The sequence below is a fragment of the Trachurus trachurus genome (assembly GCF_905171665.1).
Source record: "Trachurus trachurus genome assembly, chromosome: 19".
NCBI classification, from domain to species: domain Eukaryota; kingdom Metazoa; phylum Chordata; class Actinopteri; order Carangiformes; family Carangidae; genus Trachurus; species Trachurus trachurus.
In genome coordinates, this window is record NC_139913.1 from 7,905,937 (window position 1) to 7,924,762 (window position 18,826).

Consider the following 18,826-nt stretch of genomic DNA (forward strand, 5'->3'; position numbering starts at 1 on the left):
ACTGGCCCATTAAACTGAATTACCCCACATTTACAGCTTCTGTCAACTTCCTGCTACCTTTGTTGTTTAAGACTCATACAATCATAAAATACATACTAAACAGTCTGAAATTTTAAATTTACATTTCCAAAACAGCTTGAAATTTCAAGTAAAATGGCAAAAACCATTGAAGTCACATATGTAACCCTCTAATCCGTGGGTCCATTCAGCACCAGAAGTGGACTGTGGAGAGCTCACCCTTTCATTAGTAATTAAGTGCTGTTGTCATGCTGTGACGTAATGAGTTTACCCGGGCCATCCATCCTGTGATACCGAGAGCCCCTCCCACTGCAACACACTCCATGAAACAACACTCCATCTATTTAAACCGATGCATGAACCATAGACTCTCCAATATATGCAACAATATGGTCTTTATAGCCAGAAGAATAAGATCTTGTAACCACTGTGAACTTTGTAATTACTGCAGTTAAGTGCTAAATTGTCTTTATTTAGTCACACTGTGCTGTTTCAAAGAAAAGAGCTGACTCCTTGTTTTCGGTGCACGCTGGATGTACACTGATGCAGACACATGTTGTGGCAGTTGTTGCCGGCGATATACGCAGGGCCCTCTGACTGCGCCGGTCTCCCATGGCTCTCTCCCCAGGACTGTGAAAACATCTGTCAGAGCGGCTGCCATTTTCCTCTGTGGTCAGAGCGTCAGGTGAAGGTGCTGCCTGCTAGCCTCATGACATGGTACACATGGGTACCTCCAACAACAGTGCTCATTAACAGGCAAATGGAGCAGGAGCCCCAGCAAATTGAGCAGCGTTTCGCCAGGATCGGCCCCTGCCAGATTGTTCGGATAGCCAAAGTGACATCACCAAGTGCCAGCCCCCTTTGCCCCCCCCCCCCCCCCCCTCCTAAAAAAAAAAATTAACATCCCTAATCATCTGCCAGGCTAAACATTATTCTTCATGATTCAGATCAGCCATGCTTGCCCTCCACTCACGGAGTATCTCTCCTCTCTCCGGGCCAAAAGCAGCCAGCCTTGGACTGATTGCTCAGCCTTTTGTGCCCTTCGTTTGTGAGAATGGCAAATCGATTCAAAAATCATCACCCATGAGCAGCTCTCATGCAGAGCCGGGCGCGTGAGGGTTGCAGATATGAAATGGAAATCAGGAAAACAAAAAGTAGGGGCCCTATTTTTGGAAGGAGTGCCACTCCCAAATAAGTTTTTATAAGCATTTAAATGAAATGACGCGTCCATGTTGAAAAGCAGAACGTAAACAAAAAAGGGCTGGTGGGTGTTGTACTGTATTATGTAATCAATTAGGAGAGATTGTTGCTTTCTGGTTATAACTTTTAAGATTTTTGTCATTATTAGAAAATATCTTTCAATTTTGTGAACTGAGCCTCGGATTTACCGATTATGCCTTTGATTTTCAGAAAACCATAATGATTTAAATGTTATTTTTTTATATTTTATAAATATATGTTCTGGATTAACTTTAGTATTTTTCCAATATTCACATCTAAAATCTATATCAGACTGTAATACAATTTGTTTTACATTTTACCAAAATTTACATCTGGAGGAACCCTCATGCATTTTCCCGTGCATAATAACATATTCAAACTCTGTTAGCTAATGCTTGAGGTTTGTAAAGCCGAAAAAAGAAGAAAAAAAAACTGGACCAAGAACAGCGAACTAGGGAAAGGAAGAAAGATCAGCACGAGGAACAGAAAGGAACCTTGGCATATCTAATTAATTACCACATATTAGACTGTTTGTTTACAGAAATGAAGTGCTACAAGAGGTCTGATGTTAATTAATTTAAAGTGTACTTCCCCCCTCACTCCCCACAATGTGTTGACGACTTGCTGCTGAGGTACTTTCATGGCAGGTAAACCTATGTCTCATTGGATTTCCATCAATGGCTCTGAGGTGTGTATGGAACAATAGCTTGCCACACAGATTAGGGAGAGTGTTAACATGATTGCTGATTAATAACGCCAATTAGAATTCACAGCAAGGCAACAAGAAGAGCAGATCAGCACGATTATGACATGAGCGAGGGGAAAGATTGTCTGGATCTCACACACACACACACACACACACACATGAACCAGCTCCATTTGTTTCCCTTATGTTTCTTTTTTAATGTAAAGTTTTAAAGAGGACAAACTGAAGATGTGTTAACCGCTTTCACTACGATCAACCCAGCGTAGTTATCCGTCCTCCCGCTGTATTTTTAGATTGTGCAGAGTTCTGAAAATGAGTAAGAAGTGCTTATCCATGTGTCCTGTTGACTTTTTTTGTTGCCACTTTATCAGTGTGTCTGGGAGTGAGGCGCAGGGCTGCACACACAGTATAACCAGAGTCTCTGGAGGTCTCTCTCTGGACAATGATGTATTTAAGCCCCTCCAGAGGTCAGATGGACTCTGTCCAGAACATCACCTGCAATCAATAGTGTTGGTAAACCAGGCACAACTGAGCAGACATGGAGGGTCCTCTTCTAAACACACTGTGAGGGAACCGCATGGGCCATTGCACTGCTAAAACTGGGAGAAGAATGGCTTGACGCGCTGCTACTTAAGCACCACTGAGTGAGGGAGGACTTATTTATGTTGGGCTCCACTGGCAGACTCGCACTGTTGTTACAACATAAACTCACATCTCTGACAAAAAAACAAAAACAAGTTAGACAGCAATATATGAATTCATGGAAAAGATGCATTAATTCCTGTCACAGCGAGTGTCATATCAAGGTCATGGTTTAGCTTTTTTATTTTCATATCCTAGGTTTGTTTGGCTGGCAGGAGATTCTGCAGATTTATTGGTGGACCATAAAAAGACAAATGTGCATACATTAGAGCCAGTAGTATTTACCGCATTTAACAGTGTTGTGGTTTTTCTGGTGCAGGTTCTTCCCTCAATCCCTTGCTTTTTGTTCTGTCTTAAAAGTGGGAGGGAAATACTGTAAATAAGCAATAGATGTGGTTTAGATTCACCTTTAAGCTTTCTAGTCCACTTTCCAGTTTGTAAAACTGCTTTATGGTTTATTTTGAAATTAAACATTTACTTAAAAAAAATTCTGAGATTTTTATTTGCAGTGTAAAAAGAAAAGAAAAAAAACATTGTAAAGACACAATAGAGACAAATGACCAGAGAACCTGATAAATGAAATGAGAAACCAGTCAGTGAGAGGAAACATATGAACCAGTTATTTAAGATCTTATATACTATACAGTATATATACAATATAATGTAATATTCTGCGGACTGACACTGGACTTTCAAAGTTAAGTATTGGTGAAGTATGATAAAGTTTGTTGTAACTGTCAGTGTCCATTGTTGCCAAATTCTTCTGACAAAAATAAGGATTATAAAAGCTCCCCTGCACCTTAAATGTATAAAAACAATACACTGTCAGAACAGCATACAAAGAGAAATAGAAAACTTTATTAATTAATTAATTTTATTTATCAGATTTTTGTTGTGAGTTCATTTGATGGCCCTGAAGTCTTTAAATAAGGAAATCAGATTATTGCTGAAACAAACCTCCTGCTTCTTATTCATTAGCTCGGCTATTTTATTGTCCAATACTTGTTTCCTTTGTCATCTCTAAAATCAGATTCTCTGAACGGACAATGATGCTGTCGCCTGCAGATTTTAATTCTGCTCAGATTCCTTCTTTCCACCTCACCAGATCTCCTTCCTCTACTCTGTGTTCGGTGTCTGCCGTGGTTCACTTCACCGGCCTTCTGAGATATTGGGGTTCAGTAAAGTAACAAATATGACTGCCAAGCGTCTAAATCTTTATCCTGAGCGAGCCTCTCCAAAGTGGGCCGGATTCAATCATGTGTCTGCGAACTTGAGCCCCCCAAAAACAATGAATGCAGAGCCACCGAGTGTCAGCTGCAAGTGGGTTTTGAAGAATTGGCATAGTCATTTAGGCAGCACCTCACATCCTTCACAAACAAATGAAGCCCCCAGTGCTTCAAAGTGAGATTGATCTCCTTTTGAGACTCGGCACAGAACACTGGGATTCTGAATATTGAGAAAGGTGCCTCTCGCCATGGAAACCCAGTATAAGCCCATACGCCCGCCCCCCCTCCGCATCCCATCCTCCACTGGAGTGATGTAGAAAAAGGGACCCGGCGGAGTTTTCCAACTTCATCAATATTCACTCATTCATCGTGAATCCTGGCAGCAAATTCTCGACTGTATTACTGGATGGATGTTCTCCTTTGTCACTGTGAGGAGTGTCTGAAATAGAATTTTAAATTAGAATAGAACAATTCCCAATTTTTATGGACCCCGGTCACAGCCATATATATCACTTAATGATGGAAAACTTTTCAATTTTCCCCGTGTAGGTCTTTGGCACTATCCAGCCATTAAATAGGTCAGGGATGAATGTGCATAGTTTACTCTCACTTCTATAAAACAGATGGGGAAATCCTGTGTTATGTTAATAAAACTGCTTATTTGAAAAAAACAAACAAAAAAAGCATAATCAATAAGAGAAAAAGAGGATTAAATGTCATCTGCCTGCTTGCTTTTATTGTTTCTTTTTATTTAAAAACTTGACTCTGAAGACAAAATCTTTGGTAAAAAAAATATATAAATCAAGCTGTTGATGAAGATGTTTCTCACAGGTTTAAAAGTCAGTGAACCCAGTAAGTGAGGGGATCATAGCTGGTCAGCCTCGCTCTCAATGACCCATGTGACCATGGGTCAAAACATCTGCAAAAGCCTGTGACAGCGAGGAACTCTTTTCACGGTGTCGCTGTCAATATGTGGTGAAATTTGGTTATTGCATGATTAGCATGACAAACTGCCTGTGGTATAATTAGATTAGTGTTCATACATATCAGTGTGATAAAAGAGAGTCATCCCTCTGTGTTTGCACTGTTGTAACTATCCAATAAAATGCCTTATTTGTCAAGATGTGCAGAGAAAATCCAAAATTCGTTAGTGGAAAATATGTTTGTACCAGCATAAAATATATATTACATCATCAAAATGATCAAATTGAATTCTTTTGTTAAGGGAGTTCTCTTTAAATCCACATTAAATACTCTTTAAATCACTCTGCTTGAAGCTGAATTAATTACAAATCTGCTTCAAAAAGGGTATTTTGTCATAAAAATGTTAATTACCAGGGGGTACTGACCTCCCTTTTGGCGTTGTGTATCCCCAGCTGAGGACAGGGCGTTTGTCCACTGTCGCCACTTAATGACGGTAATATTAAACACTCACAGAATGTTGTCGCGCTTTTGTCTTCATTCATATCAAAATGAAGTTCTTGGAGGCCCACGTTTATCAATCACGGCGGGGCTCCAGCTGTTCGCGAGTCTTTGGCCTGGCTTCAACAGCCGGGCTTACAAATTGTCTCTGAATAGCGTCGAGCAAGGCCCCTTCAACCCCCCCTTTTGTCACTGTCTCCTGACAAATGCTCCTCGGCTGCCTCTCCCAGACACATGCCTCCTTCCTACCTTCTGCTCTCTGCTATCAGATGGCCTGCTTTGCATTCTCGCATGGTTCACTGTGAGCTGCTTTATCTCCGCGGCTGCTGGGAGCCCAGCATCACATCAGACAGGGTTATATCACGCTCACAGCCACAGTCTGTGTCCAAACTGCTCGATACTTGTTTCGCGCTCTGGCTGTGAACTGGGATTATTATGCAAAAACCTGTGTACTGATTTTTTTTTTTTTTCTAGTTTTAGCCAAATGGTATGAATGGAAGATGCTCAGTCATGATCAGTGATGGTGTGAGGTTACAAGCTGAGCAAATGCATCGTAAAATGTTCAACTTCCATTAGTTTTACATGATTTTACATGATAAAAAATATATGTGCATTTTTTAAAATTTCTTTAATATCGTCAATTTCTTTGAGTTTCTACTGCAAATATAAATATGCCCGAATCCTGTGGGTTTACCTCCACTTGATCATTTTGTTAAAGTGCTACCAAAGAACTGAGTAATCTAATCACATTGGATTTTCTAGACTGGGCGATTGTTAGTTTTCCTCTGATTCACTTCAAAAGTAAAATTAAAAGCAATAAACAAACAACACAGACAGTAAGAACTGATATCAAACTCTGTTTTACCTTTACAAAAAAAGATAACTTTTTTTCTGAATTTAAAATATGTTGAAAACCATTCACTATTAAATGACATACGTGACGGGAAATCACGCATGTCATAAGAGGATGTGAGTGAACAACCAGTCATCTAGAAGGAAAACTTTGTCTCTCTGTGTCCGCTGCATCATTTAGAGCTGTCAGACACTGAGCTGACCGACAGCCAGCGCTGAACCCCACATGTTGAATCATCTGTCAGGCTCAAAAAGTCCTGCTGATGGAGACTGAGAGTGACAATCTACAAGTGCTTCCAACTGCTGTTCAGCAGCACTTTGTGTCTGACAGCCGACGGTTTTTTAGCCCTGAGTGATTCACAAGCTGAAGGATGAGCGGAGCCACTCGTCTTATCGCCCCAATAAAGTGAAAAGCAGGACACTGAAGTGATGTTTACATTTTTAACTTTGAAAATAGTACACCTGAGCTCGTTTAGTAATCCAATCAATTTGTGATTGTGGACAATTTAACAATTTGAGTTAATTCCTGCCACCAATCACAAAAGAGAGGAAGTTACTGTAATAACAAGTTACTGGGCATCATTACATTAAAAGAGAACATTTACACCCTCTGTCCCACCTGATCTGAACTCTAACTTTCCACACTGAGGCTTCACATGTGGCTGCACCGAGCTCCTCAGTCTGTGTTTGTTGACCAATCTCCACAATTCAGAGCAAAGAAATGCTGCATCATATAAAAAAAATGGAGGCAGCAGCAGCAGCTGATAAAAAATGAAATTGTCATCTGAGAACAAATGAAATGTTCAGTTTGCCTTTTGTATCCATTTCAGAGGAAATAATTAAGACAGATGGGCAGAAGAATTAGCTGTCCTCCAAGGTCAAACGCTGATTGCCTTATTACTCTATTATTTCACACTGGTGGAACTATTACCACTGACACTTTTTCATGATATTTTGTACATCCGCACCAGAAGAGAGAGCGAGAGAGATACAAATTGATTGTTTGGCGGCCAAATCAGTCATAGTCATCTTCAGCGGATGGATTAATGGCTTTGATGGCTGTTGCAGGTTGCAGCACAGAGACTGGCTGGAGACAAGAGAGATTGGTTTGAACCCCAGGGAGCTGAATGGATGCGAGTTGCATGTAAGGTTGCTTGGTTTTGTTTAGAGGGGAGGGGCTGGTGAAAAATGGGAGTGGTGGAGTTTGGCGCGTCCTTAGGATGCACTTTTTGTTTCTTCGCTATCACGAGTGATCGACTACCGTGTTCACACTTCCCCGATGTGTGTCAACCAGCCTCCTTGCTCCCAGACTTAAGATGTCATCTGTAATATCCTGCTTCTTTTTTTCCTTCTTTTTTTTTAACTCCATGGAGTCTGAGGTCTTTTTTACAGCTTCACATTTACTATGGATCAAGTCCCTTTAGTTTAAACAGCTTATAGCCAAAGGTTCCCATTTAAAGGTTATAATGCAATTGGCATAAAAACAACTGAATTTAACGATTAAGAGACTATTCAGCTGTTTTATTAAATTCTGTGTCCTAATAAAATGGTCAAAGGTTAATCTTTGTTGAATTCAGGCTTGTTATAGACCTGCAGTTACTATTTAGTTGTATGTGTAGAGCTGTTGAGCATTTGGTTATTAGTAATTCAGCACAAATTCAATCCAACTTTTTGCAGTTTCACACCAAGTAATCTCCTGTTGACTGTGCCTCATAGCTTGATGATTAAAGCACCATATATATATATATATATATATATATATATATATATATATATATATATATATATATATATATATATATATATATATATATATATATATATATATATAGATCAGGGATGAATGTGATCAGGGATGAATAGATGAAGACAACAAAAGACTGTTTTTATGGTTTCTTAAAAGTACAGCCTTGAGTATTTTGGTGCTACCGCATAAACAGTGATACTTTATGATCTTATCTCAGTTCTGTACAGTGTGTAAGCTTGTTACCTTGCACCTCTGATGAATGTACTCTTTCTGTTTATAATATATTGTACACCTTCTCTTCCAAAAAGAAGCGTGGATTTCTAATTTATCTCCCCAAAGAATCTCAGATTCGGGTGAAATTAATCAGCTCCACCCTGTAATTCCAAATATTTGTTGCAAGCACTTGATTGGGGTCAATGCCTCAATACTGTATCAGGGGAACAAGGAGTCCCATAATGATTTATTACCAGCCCAGCTGCACATATTATTATGAAATGAGTTTATTAGTTTTAAAGCTATGGCAGTAATGTGCTTTTGCTTTAGGGGAGCAGGCATGGGTGACAAGAGCCTGCATTAACCCACCTGACGTCAAGGCTCCCTTGTATACTACATGTATCCCTAATTTGGTTCAGTACCGTGACATCATGCACATTGCAAAAATAATCCAGCTGTGGTGCACAACTGCATGAGCTGGAATAGTGAGCGATTATGAATTTAGCAGCTTCCTGTCATAATAAAATGTTGTTTTGCACAGAAAAGTTTGATATATATAGGCTATATGTTTATTTTAATTTTTTTTGCAGTAGGAAAGTGCAGCATGTGGCTCCTCACTTCTTGTTTTCATAGTCACAGGAGAATAATAACTAAACAAGAATGTTGTTACTCTGTAATGGGAGTGAGACAAAATGGTTTTCCCTCACCATTATCAACTCCATTTCTTCCTCCCATTCCTTCTGATGATCAATTAGATCTTAATGGATAGCCTGCTGTGCTGCGAGATGATGACCAACATGTTTTTTTTTGTGTGTGTTGAACTTAGAAAATGACAAAAACCATGTGCAGCAGCCAGCGGCACACAAACTCAACCTCCCATTCAAATTGTTCTTCCACATATGTCTCAGTCATTGATTACAACATTTTAAACATGCTGTTATTGGATGTTGTTGTTGTTGTATGTTTACTTCTTCAGCTCTGATGAAAGTTTCTACACCAGTAAATCATCTGCGACTTATTGAGTTGGACTGAAATTTGATTTTCTCCCCAATTTTCCATCTAATCTGTGATGACGCTGCAGTGATCGTTGCTTCACTTATCTGTTTTCCTTTGGCAACAACAGTTAACTGACATTTGACTGCCTTTGTTGCTAGGAGACGATTCTGGGTGTCTGTTTCCCATGGCAGCAGTTAACTGACATTCAAGGGCCGTTGTTGCTTGGAGACACACTGTCAATGTCCATGGCTGTAAAATCTATGGAAGATGATGCTGAGATCATTTTAACCAACTAGCTGCTATGCTAATGGCTACGTAGCATCATGTATATACTGACACTATATATCTATGACGTAGCATTAGCAATTCAAGTAATTTGTATTATAGTAGCTTCTCTGGTGCACAATATTTGAACATTATTACTTGTTTTGGGGGGTTTTGTGACGGCAAACACAATATACTCACTGGATTATGTGTTGTTGTTTTTTTGCTGCATTCATTTCAAATCTTTCAAAGTATTAGCAAAGTCCTTCTAGGCGTCTCTGGTATTAGCAACTCAGTGGGAAAATGCATTTACATCAGTCTATGACTTGCAATTTCAAGAATATCAGACACCAGTTAACCATCTTTGTGAGAATAACTAGACTAGGGCCGGGTTTATAAACAGATTTTACGATTTATATCGATCTTCATTAGAAAGATCTGATATCAAATCATATAAATACTAAAACTTATCTTAATGCCATTTCCTGTTTCCTTTCGTACAAGATCTGTGCGATTGCATGAGGCTAACAGAGCGAGATCATAGATCACAAGACTAAAAGGACAAGATCTCTCTCATATCTCTTTTATAACCAAGCAAAATTGGTATTAAAACATCTAAATCAATCAATATCGAATCGAAGAAATCGAGTTTAATCGGGACATTGTGAATTGTAATTGAATCAATTCAGTAGCAATTCCTACTAGAGACCATACCTGCAGAACAATAAATAAAACTTCATTTATTCTCTTTAGACCAATCAGTACAGTCAAGTCAAAACAATAATACGGATCCACTGCATGTACATTTTCTTTATATTCATGTTTTCCAGCTTACTGTGCACCCATTTTAGAATTAAACCTTAAAGTACACAGTTATTTCCATTTAATAACTCAAGAAGTTAGGTTTTCTTAACAGTTACTTCTCATTAAATTCTAAAAAAAAAAGTGTAAATAAAGCGAGTGCACTGTCTTTTTAGACCAAAGTGGACACATAACTGGGTGTTTACATTTGTCTTCATAATAGAGTGTAACAGTATAACATGTTGTTTCGGTCCCCATTCTCATTTCAACGCAAATGGCGACTGGCTATTTCGAAATGACAGCGCACATTAGTAGGATAAATATTGTGAGTGAGAGCAGCTAAAAGCACCAGCGTTCACCTGGTAACCCAGTGCACATTAACAGTCCTGCTCCTCTCATAATGTTAAGTCCTCGCACGCTGCCTCCGACACAAAAGCCTGATCAACACCCAACGCTGCTGCTTGTCAGCCGCGGAATATATAAAGATAAATGATATTATGTTAAATCCCACTTAATGACAAATTTTTAATTTTCTGAACATGGTCATTTTCTGGCTAGTGAATCAAGTGTAAGGAGCTAATTACGTGAGGATCTGAGCAAAAATAACTCCTCATTTTCAGGGATAATGGAAGAGAAATGTTGTAGATTAATGGCACTATTTATCTTTTTTAAATTTCTATCTTTCTCTGGTGATGGCTGCGCTCCCCAAGGAAAATATTCATAAAATGAAATTGAAGTCATAACTTAATAGGTTATTAAAATTTTTGAGTGCATATCACTTCTCTTTTCGCAGCGCTGTAAATTTAAATTGAAGTTTGTGGTGTTCAGAGTCACCAGTGGAGTGAATTTTTTTTTCTTTCTTTCTCTTTTTTATTTTTTTATGATGGCACAATAGAGGAGGAACATGCATCTTTGTCAGGAGGCATTTGCTATTCTAATTTTATGGCAGGCCAGATTATCAAAAAGGAAAGTCACAGTGTTGGCTGCTGACAACACCTCAGCCTTCAGCCATGTGTTTCCATTAGGGGCCCTGGGCCGTCCAGGGGTTTGTTCCTCCTATTATTTTCCATTTCAGTCTTTTATCTTGATTTAAAGTGAGGCTTGCTGAATATTCTCTCCCCCCGCCCCTCTCCTGCCATTCGATTCCCCCCTTTTTAGGAAGTGAGAAATGCTATACTGTATAAGGTTTCACAAGAGGGACTCTCGCTCGTGCTCTCCGGGGAGGTGATGTAGATCGGTTCAAGGTGGAATAACTATCTTTAGCCATGCAGCGTGTTGTGGAAATGCAGAGAGGAGGGAGGCAGGATGGTACCTGCGAGGTGCAGAGAGGCGAAGCAACCTGCAGCGGAGCGTTCCTCTCAAGGTCAAAGGGCAAACCTGTTCTTCTGGGCCAAGTTTACGATACATGTTTAACTGAATGGCCTATAGTTATATGAGGAAGCCTCGTAAATTTGTCTCAGTTATTGGTCAACAACTATAAAACAGTTTTTATTCGTCCACTAGTTTCATGTCTTCTGTCTTATTGCAGCTTTGTCATGTGCCAACATTTTTGAGATGACCCCCTTTAGTTTGGTTGACATTGGCTTTTCTTGATGTTGTATGGATCAAACTTTTTTTAATTATTTTTTTTTACTTTTTTAATCTTTGGACCTAATTAAAACATTATACAGCATGTAAATAAAGTTGTGAATGTGTAACCCTTCTGTCATGTCATAGATTACATATTTGTTGCCACACTAGATATAAAATATTCAATATTTTATATGTACAAACACTGTATGTGAATTCCTTGTAGCAAAAAGTTTTTCACAGACATTGTATCATCCTACACAATGATATTTGGGCTTCTCTGAAAAGTGACATCTGAAATCATTTTAATAAAATTAAGAAAAGTAGAGGTGAACTGTTAGAGATGGCTCCAGAACTGACCACAGAAAGAGCTTAGAAAATAAATAATTTTATTAACAACTTAACTATATTTTATATAAATAGTATAAAAAGTATAATAGTACTCCACAATTTATTCTTATTAATATTATACAATCAACTTGTTTAATACCAACTGTATCTAACCAGCCTTCAATTCCAGCAGAGCGGGTTTTGGTTCTCCATGCAGGTCTCCTACTGATATCCTTCGTTTCTCTAAGTGCAGAGCTCCTCAGCCCGGATGGAGGCTCTTAATTGTGCGTCTCTGGTCAGATATGAAACACTAATAGTTTTGGTGAAGTCCGTGGCCCTTCTGAGGGCAAGAGCCGAGGCTTATTATACCGTTTGACTGCTTCAAGACAAACTGGAGCGTAGGGATGCTCCAAAACACTCAGCCTGCACACAAAAAAAGCCGAGCTGGATCGCCTGTCAGTCAATCATCCTCTCCAGGAGACTCGTATTACTTACAGTCTGAGGAATTGTGATACGGAGGTCTCCAGTTGGTTTGAAATTAATAACATTTTGTTCCCCCGTTTCAAAAACGGACACAGTGCAAATTTATCATTCCTTGGGCAAGGGGCTCTGTAGCATCCCCTTAAGGATCCTTTTTTTTTTTTTTTTTTTTTTTTTTTTCCTTTTTTCAGTTTCTATTTAGAAATTCTGCGAGCTCAAAACCTTAAAGTACAACATATATACGAACGCTCATACCACCCTGACCTGTTTATGCAGTATAAAGTTGATAGGCTGTCAGGCCCCCAGCGAAAAGGCCCAGAATGAAGCGAGCTATCCTTTAAATTGCCGGGGTGATATTTTCAAATAATAATAGAAATAAATCAGACAATGGGGCTGAATATTTCATTTGTTATCCATATTCCTTATGGGCAAAAAAAAATGATACAGAAATGTAAAAACAGCAATTCCACTTTACCCCCTCTGGAATTGTAACACTTGAGATGCTGTTTTCATGTCTGAAGACAAAGTGCATGCTTTGCCTCAGCCTGCAACAGATAAATCTAATAGGCAGCCAGAATTACTGGTTGTAATGTTGTGTAGTCTTAACCTAGTCGGCTCTTTCACTATTTTCATTTCTGTCAATCTCTCAAACTAATGGATACTCTGCAGAAATAGCTGGGGACTGCTTTCTATTTATAGATTTATAGAATCTAGCACAAGGCTGAAAGGAGGTTAGACCAAAAGAGAAAAAAAGAGACAAACCAAATATGATGACTGTGAATTTTACTACTTTTACTGGGTGCTAAAGTGTATTTATTGTGAATTAACACAGACAGGAACAGGCAATATTCATTATCTTTCCTGATTCAATATGTGTTTATAAGATTAAAATGATACATTTGAGTCATTCTCTCACTTGAAAGTCAAATTTATATGAACGTCCACTTGCTGAGTGTGAGTCTCCATTGTTAACCCAATCTAATTTAACCTCATCATGACATTAATAAGACGTTTTTTCACCCCATGACTGAGAAACACAGTGTCCTGCTGCTGCTATACTGTATGATGAGTCTTTTGCAACACAAGGCCCAGAGCATATCGCTCATCACCAAAGCCATTATACATTATGTTTCTGCCGTGACACCTCAGACCTCCCACAACCCCTGGGTGAGATTTCCTCCCCTCTGCAGTGGCACTTTAATCTTTATTTCGTCATGTCCGTCCTCCCCGGACCTCTAATATACTGTCTCATTTCTTCTTTGCCCATTTTCTGCTAATTCACTGCCATCTGCCTTAGCATCTGTTTGAGAGGGGAAACAGGGGGGAAAAAAATCTTCACATTGAGGGGAAAAGTCTGTTCTTCCCTTCTTTCTTTCTTTCTTCTTCTCCTCCTTCTTCTTCCTCTTCGTCTTCAAACTTTTTCTCATTGTGTCTTCCGCCGTCTTTGTCGGGGCCGAAGCCTCCGCCCCTCTCTGTCTTCCTTTTTCGCATAAGCCTCCTCAAACCCTTTTTAAGTCTAATGCTACATGTAAACCTCAGACCTGCTTCCTCTCTTGTTCGTGGAGGCCCCCCAAAGACGAAAAAACTCAAGAAGAGAGAGGCAGAAGGGGAGGGGGGGTTGGTTTGGTTGGTGTTGGTGCATGGGGGCTAAGGGGTGGGGGTCATATCCTTTCCATGTCCAACTGCTTAGTCAATAACCACTGTCAACAGGAGTGCACAAAAGATCAGAAAAGTGCAATTGTAATTTTCGGACAATGGCGGGGGAGCTCTCATAAGGCTCGGCTGAGAAAGGGACACCACCTCCCCAGTGCCCCCCACCCTCCCCCCTCCTCCTCCCCACCCATCCACCCCTCCCTCCCTCCTCTCCTCTCTCTGGCTTCCTCCCTCTCCTCTTTGAGCGCTGCTGCTGACAATAGGGAAGCCTGCTGCATTGCCGGGGAGAGCCACGGGATCACCTCAGTCAGCCTGCAGATTACAGACATTCTTTGGCAGGGCCAGTGTTGCTGCGGAGAGCCCGGGGTCCTTCTGGGCCCTCTGAGGGCTGCAGTGCTGCCTCGGGGCCCCCCCCTCCACCCCACACCCCTGCCTCCCCACCTCCCTTTCCTTTTTTGTATTGTGTTCACATGTTTGACAGACACAGAGCCCATAATAATCTCTTTCCCGCAGGGACCTGCACCATTTGTTTGGCAGACCCTACAAACAGTTTCAATCCCTTTTCTCCATGCCTTGTCTTCGCTGCTGTAGCCCATCGCCGTCATCTAATTAATGCAGCCTCCCTTTTCATCTCCACTTCCTGTTTATTGTTTGATCCTCTCCCTCCCTCTTCTCTTAAATCCCAGATTTAAAAGTCACTGCCTCCGCTGGTTATCATACCATATTTGAGTGGCTGGGGATTAAAAAGGTGTCTTTTCTGTGGATTATGGCTTCCTTACATATTCATTGTTTTACCATTACTTCTGCTAATATCAGGAGAAATGCAGTTAAAGAGGTCGCGATTCCCTTTTAAACAGAGTAAAAAGGGATTAACCAGTTCATGCTCGCCTGTTACTAGAAGCAGCTTCGTGTGATTTAATTTGCAGCTAATTTTCGACTTTCACATTGTTCATGAAATTAGCATTTTAATTAGGATATCCCAAGAGACCTAGTTATATTCTGAGACTATATGCCTGAAACAGAGCAGATATCTGTTACATAATGATAAAGTCGCAGTGATTACAAGAGAATAAGCTGCTAAAAGAGCCATATTAAAGGAAAAGTGTTCAGAACAGAGCACGACAGAGTGAGGATTTAACTCTCCTCGAAGGCAACCAATTGCAAGTTTTTGAACAGCCTGTAAAATTTTCATTATGAAGTTCTGATTGATTTTTTCCCCAATTTATACATTAATTTGTCTGTTCCGTACTTCTTAATCTCTATATCAATTTATTTTATTTCACTTTTGAGGTCCCCATGATTTACAGCACAGTTAAATGTAAGAATACTAACTAATAGCAGGTAAACTCCTCCATTAAACTCCCACATTTACAGATAGTATTCAACAAAATCTTCATTATTATCTACAGTCTTGATAATAGATCTTCGCTAAATTATCTTTGGATTCTGTGAAATAAAGAACCAGTGTTTGATTGTGGAGCTCAAGGCCCACTCCTTCACTAGTAAGTGGAGCGTGAGTTGTCTTATATCGTTTCCAATGTTACAAACAAATTCCATATTAACAGACTGATTACACTTGCTCAGTGTTGTGAAGTTACTTTTATTACTATACTTTTACTTTACTCAAGTTTTTTCCTTTTCCTCTACTTAGTACGTCCACTCCAGCTGAAAATGTTCCATTTTTATTTGATAACCTGAGTTACTATAAGTTTGTAGATCCCTCAGGGGGTGGATTAACTTTCCATTACTTTGTAAAGTTAGTAAAAAAGCACTCCATATTTACCAACTCTCATATTAAAGTGACGGACACATTAATGTGCCATTAATAGCAGTTAAATTCTGCATGATAAGCACTTTTACTCTTGTTACAGTGTATTCCTGCACTCTGTTATTGCTGCTTTTAGTTCCAGTAAACGATCTTTAATACTAAAGAGTATGTCGACAGTACACTGGGAGTATTACGCTCAAAACTAATTTCAGATGATCACACTCAGATGGTACAATTACACTTCGCAGTCATTTACATTGCGAATGTGTGGGAATGTGAGTTTTCCATGATGACGCTCCTCTGTGCAGAACTTTTCTTGGGTGTTTTTTGTTCATGCTTGAAGCTTTTTATTGTTCCCTTGTAACGTATGGCGTGTGTGCTCAGTTTAAAGATAGCTGTTACCTTTAATGATACAGACAGACAAACATCTCCATATGGAGTGATATACAGCGAGCGTACACAACTATAGCAACCTATTTATGACCTCTCCCTCTGTGAGAGAGAGATTTGAGGAGCCATAATTGGTTCTCCTCACATGTATTCTCCCCAGTGTGCGCCCTGCTCGCTCCACAGGGAGCACTTTGATGATAACTTGCTGCATTACACGCTAACTTTTCGACAATGGCTACACGCTCTGTCTTTATTGCCCCGACTCCTAATGGCTATCTTGAAGTGCTGCCTCTGGCAATCCGGTCGCAAATAAATAGAAGCTGACACAGTAATTTACTCAAATCTTCTCTACAGTTTTGGCCCATTCTCCCTCCAGAGATTTCCCCCGTAACAACAATTATTTCAAATGTCATTGATTCCTGCCTGCGGGGCAAAGACAAAAAGTCCTTTCACATGGTTAAAAATTAAAATATTTAGGGCTTGCAAGAACAAGAAGGGTCTCGTGAGGTGGACGACAAATGTCACCATTACTTGGTTGTGTTTCTGTTCTGGATCAGACATAAAATCAGCTGTTTTCTTCACCAAATGACTATTAACCTTTATCTAATAGGGGCAATGGCTCTCATTTAGAGAGAAGACCCAGCGGAGGACATATAATTCCCTTTCAGCGGAGTCTTGTCAGCTCAGTGCACTAAACAAGATGAACACATGGCCATAGTGCTGCTGTCTGGTTGAACAATCCTAACCCTGCAGATGACATGGCAGCGTATCATCACCTGAGAGCTCATTATAATATTCAAATGATCTTGAAAGCAGAAATATGAGCAGAGTTGAGACTTTTAATGAGAAAAGAATAATAGCAATACATATAATTTCCATTCCCATCCTTGTGTTTACATGGTGTTTGTGCCCTTGAGTGGATGGGGATGGGAGTGGTGGTGGTGGAGGGAGGGTCATGAAAATGTTTGTGGTTCATTTCCTTGTTTCATGTTGTTGTGCAAGGCACAGCTCAGTGGAGGGGATCCTAACATGTCACAGTGTCATGCCAGTGTCTCTGTGTGGTTCTACATGACCTCTCTCACCCGCTGCTCTCCTCTCCATGGACCCTGCTTGGCCAGACACACCAGATAATGTAATAAAGATATTTCTGCTCCAATAGGAAATAAAGAAGGTGTCCTTCTGTGACCGTCTGCTATTGAACTGCAGCTCTACTATGGTCCTGAGCTAACCTGTGAGCAGAAATCTGGAAGGTTGTGCTTCAAGCGACTGTACAGCAAGATAGTGGTGAGGTACAGTAGGATGTGCTAAAAAAAAAAAAGTCAGGAAGTTCAAGTGGGAATTAGCAAAAAAGTGTAGACATTTTTCATTATGTTACTGTATTTGGCTAATTTGTGCAAATAAGCTAGTCTATAGGAATATTATGGCTGCGTACAATGATACATCATGCAAAGAAAGACCACTCAAATTTAACATTCAAGAAGCACCACTTACAGTAAGGTTTTTTTCAATTATTTTGCGCAAAATTGTGCAAGATAATGTGAGTTATGTACAAATTACTCCATGCACTTTAAATGTTGATAGTATTTTAGATATAATAAACTTAATTATGATTGCTTTCAGGCCTAAATAAACATTTTTGTCCATATTTTTGTCAATGCGCAATAGGCTTTGAAGTTTCATGTTCAGGTTGGGAAATAAAATTTAAATCAATCAGTCAATACATGTACATATATGTACAATCCCCCCATCAATCCTCTGCCAGGGCCAGTATACATATGTTTGAAATATGATTTCCACTGAAAAAGACTCTTACCTCTATCTTTGTCACCACTTTGTTCGTCACCCAGTGTATAATGGTTTTCAGACATCCTGCCAAAGAGCAGACAAACAAAACAAATGGGACTAAAATGTAATCTCCTCACAGGAAGTAACAGTAAATCTTAAATCACTAAAAGGAGAGTGAGGACAGTTTAAAACATATAATGAACATCATGAAATAAATGTATACCCATAATCATGAACCTGTTTGGATATTCTTCATTCAGCTGTGTTTGAGTAGCAAATTTATGTGACAATCAGTTTTAGATGAAGCAGCCCAACAGCATCTCTGTATGATCATTGTGCTTTATAGCTATTGTCTATCAAGCACTACATCCCAGGACTTGGCTGTGATGAGCCCTAAAGCATATACCCACAACTGTCCCAGATTGCTCAATATTCAGCTTCTGGCCCAGTTTGTTGATTAGTTAGCCTCTTTCACATAAATACTCACTCACACAGACAGACACACAAATGAGAATTGCACCCATGGGACCCAATGATTCTATCATACTTTAGCTAAACATAGACTGGGAATTAGTTGACTGGATAATCAATTTGACAGAGTGCCTCAGCAATAAGTGAGTGAAATGCACAGACAGCGCATGTCGGATAAGCCTGTGTAAGTCTACCATTTGTCACACAGATCACAAAGGGAACCTGAACGGGCCTGGGAAGTTTTGAATTTTACAATTTATTCCTCAAACATA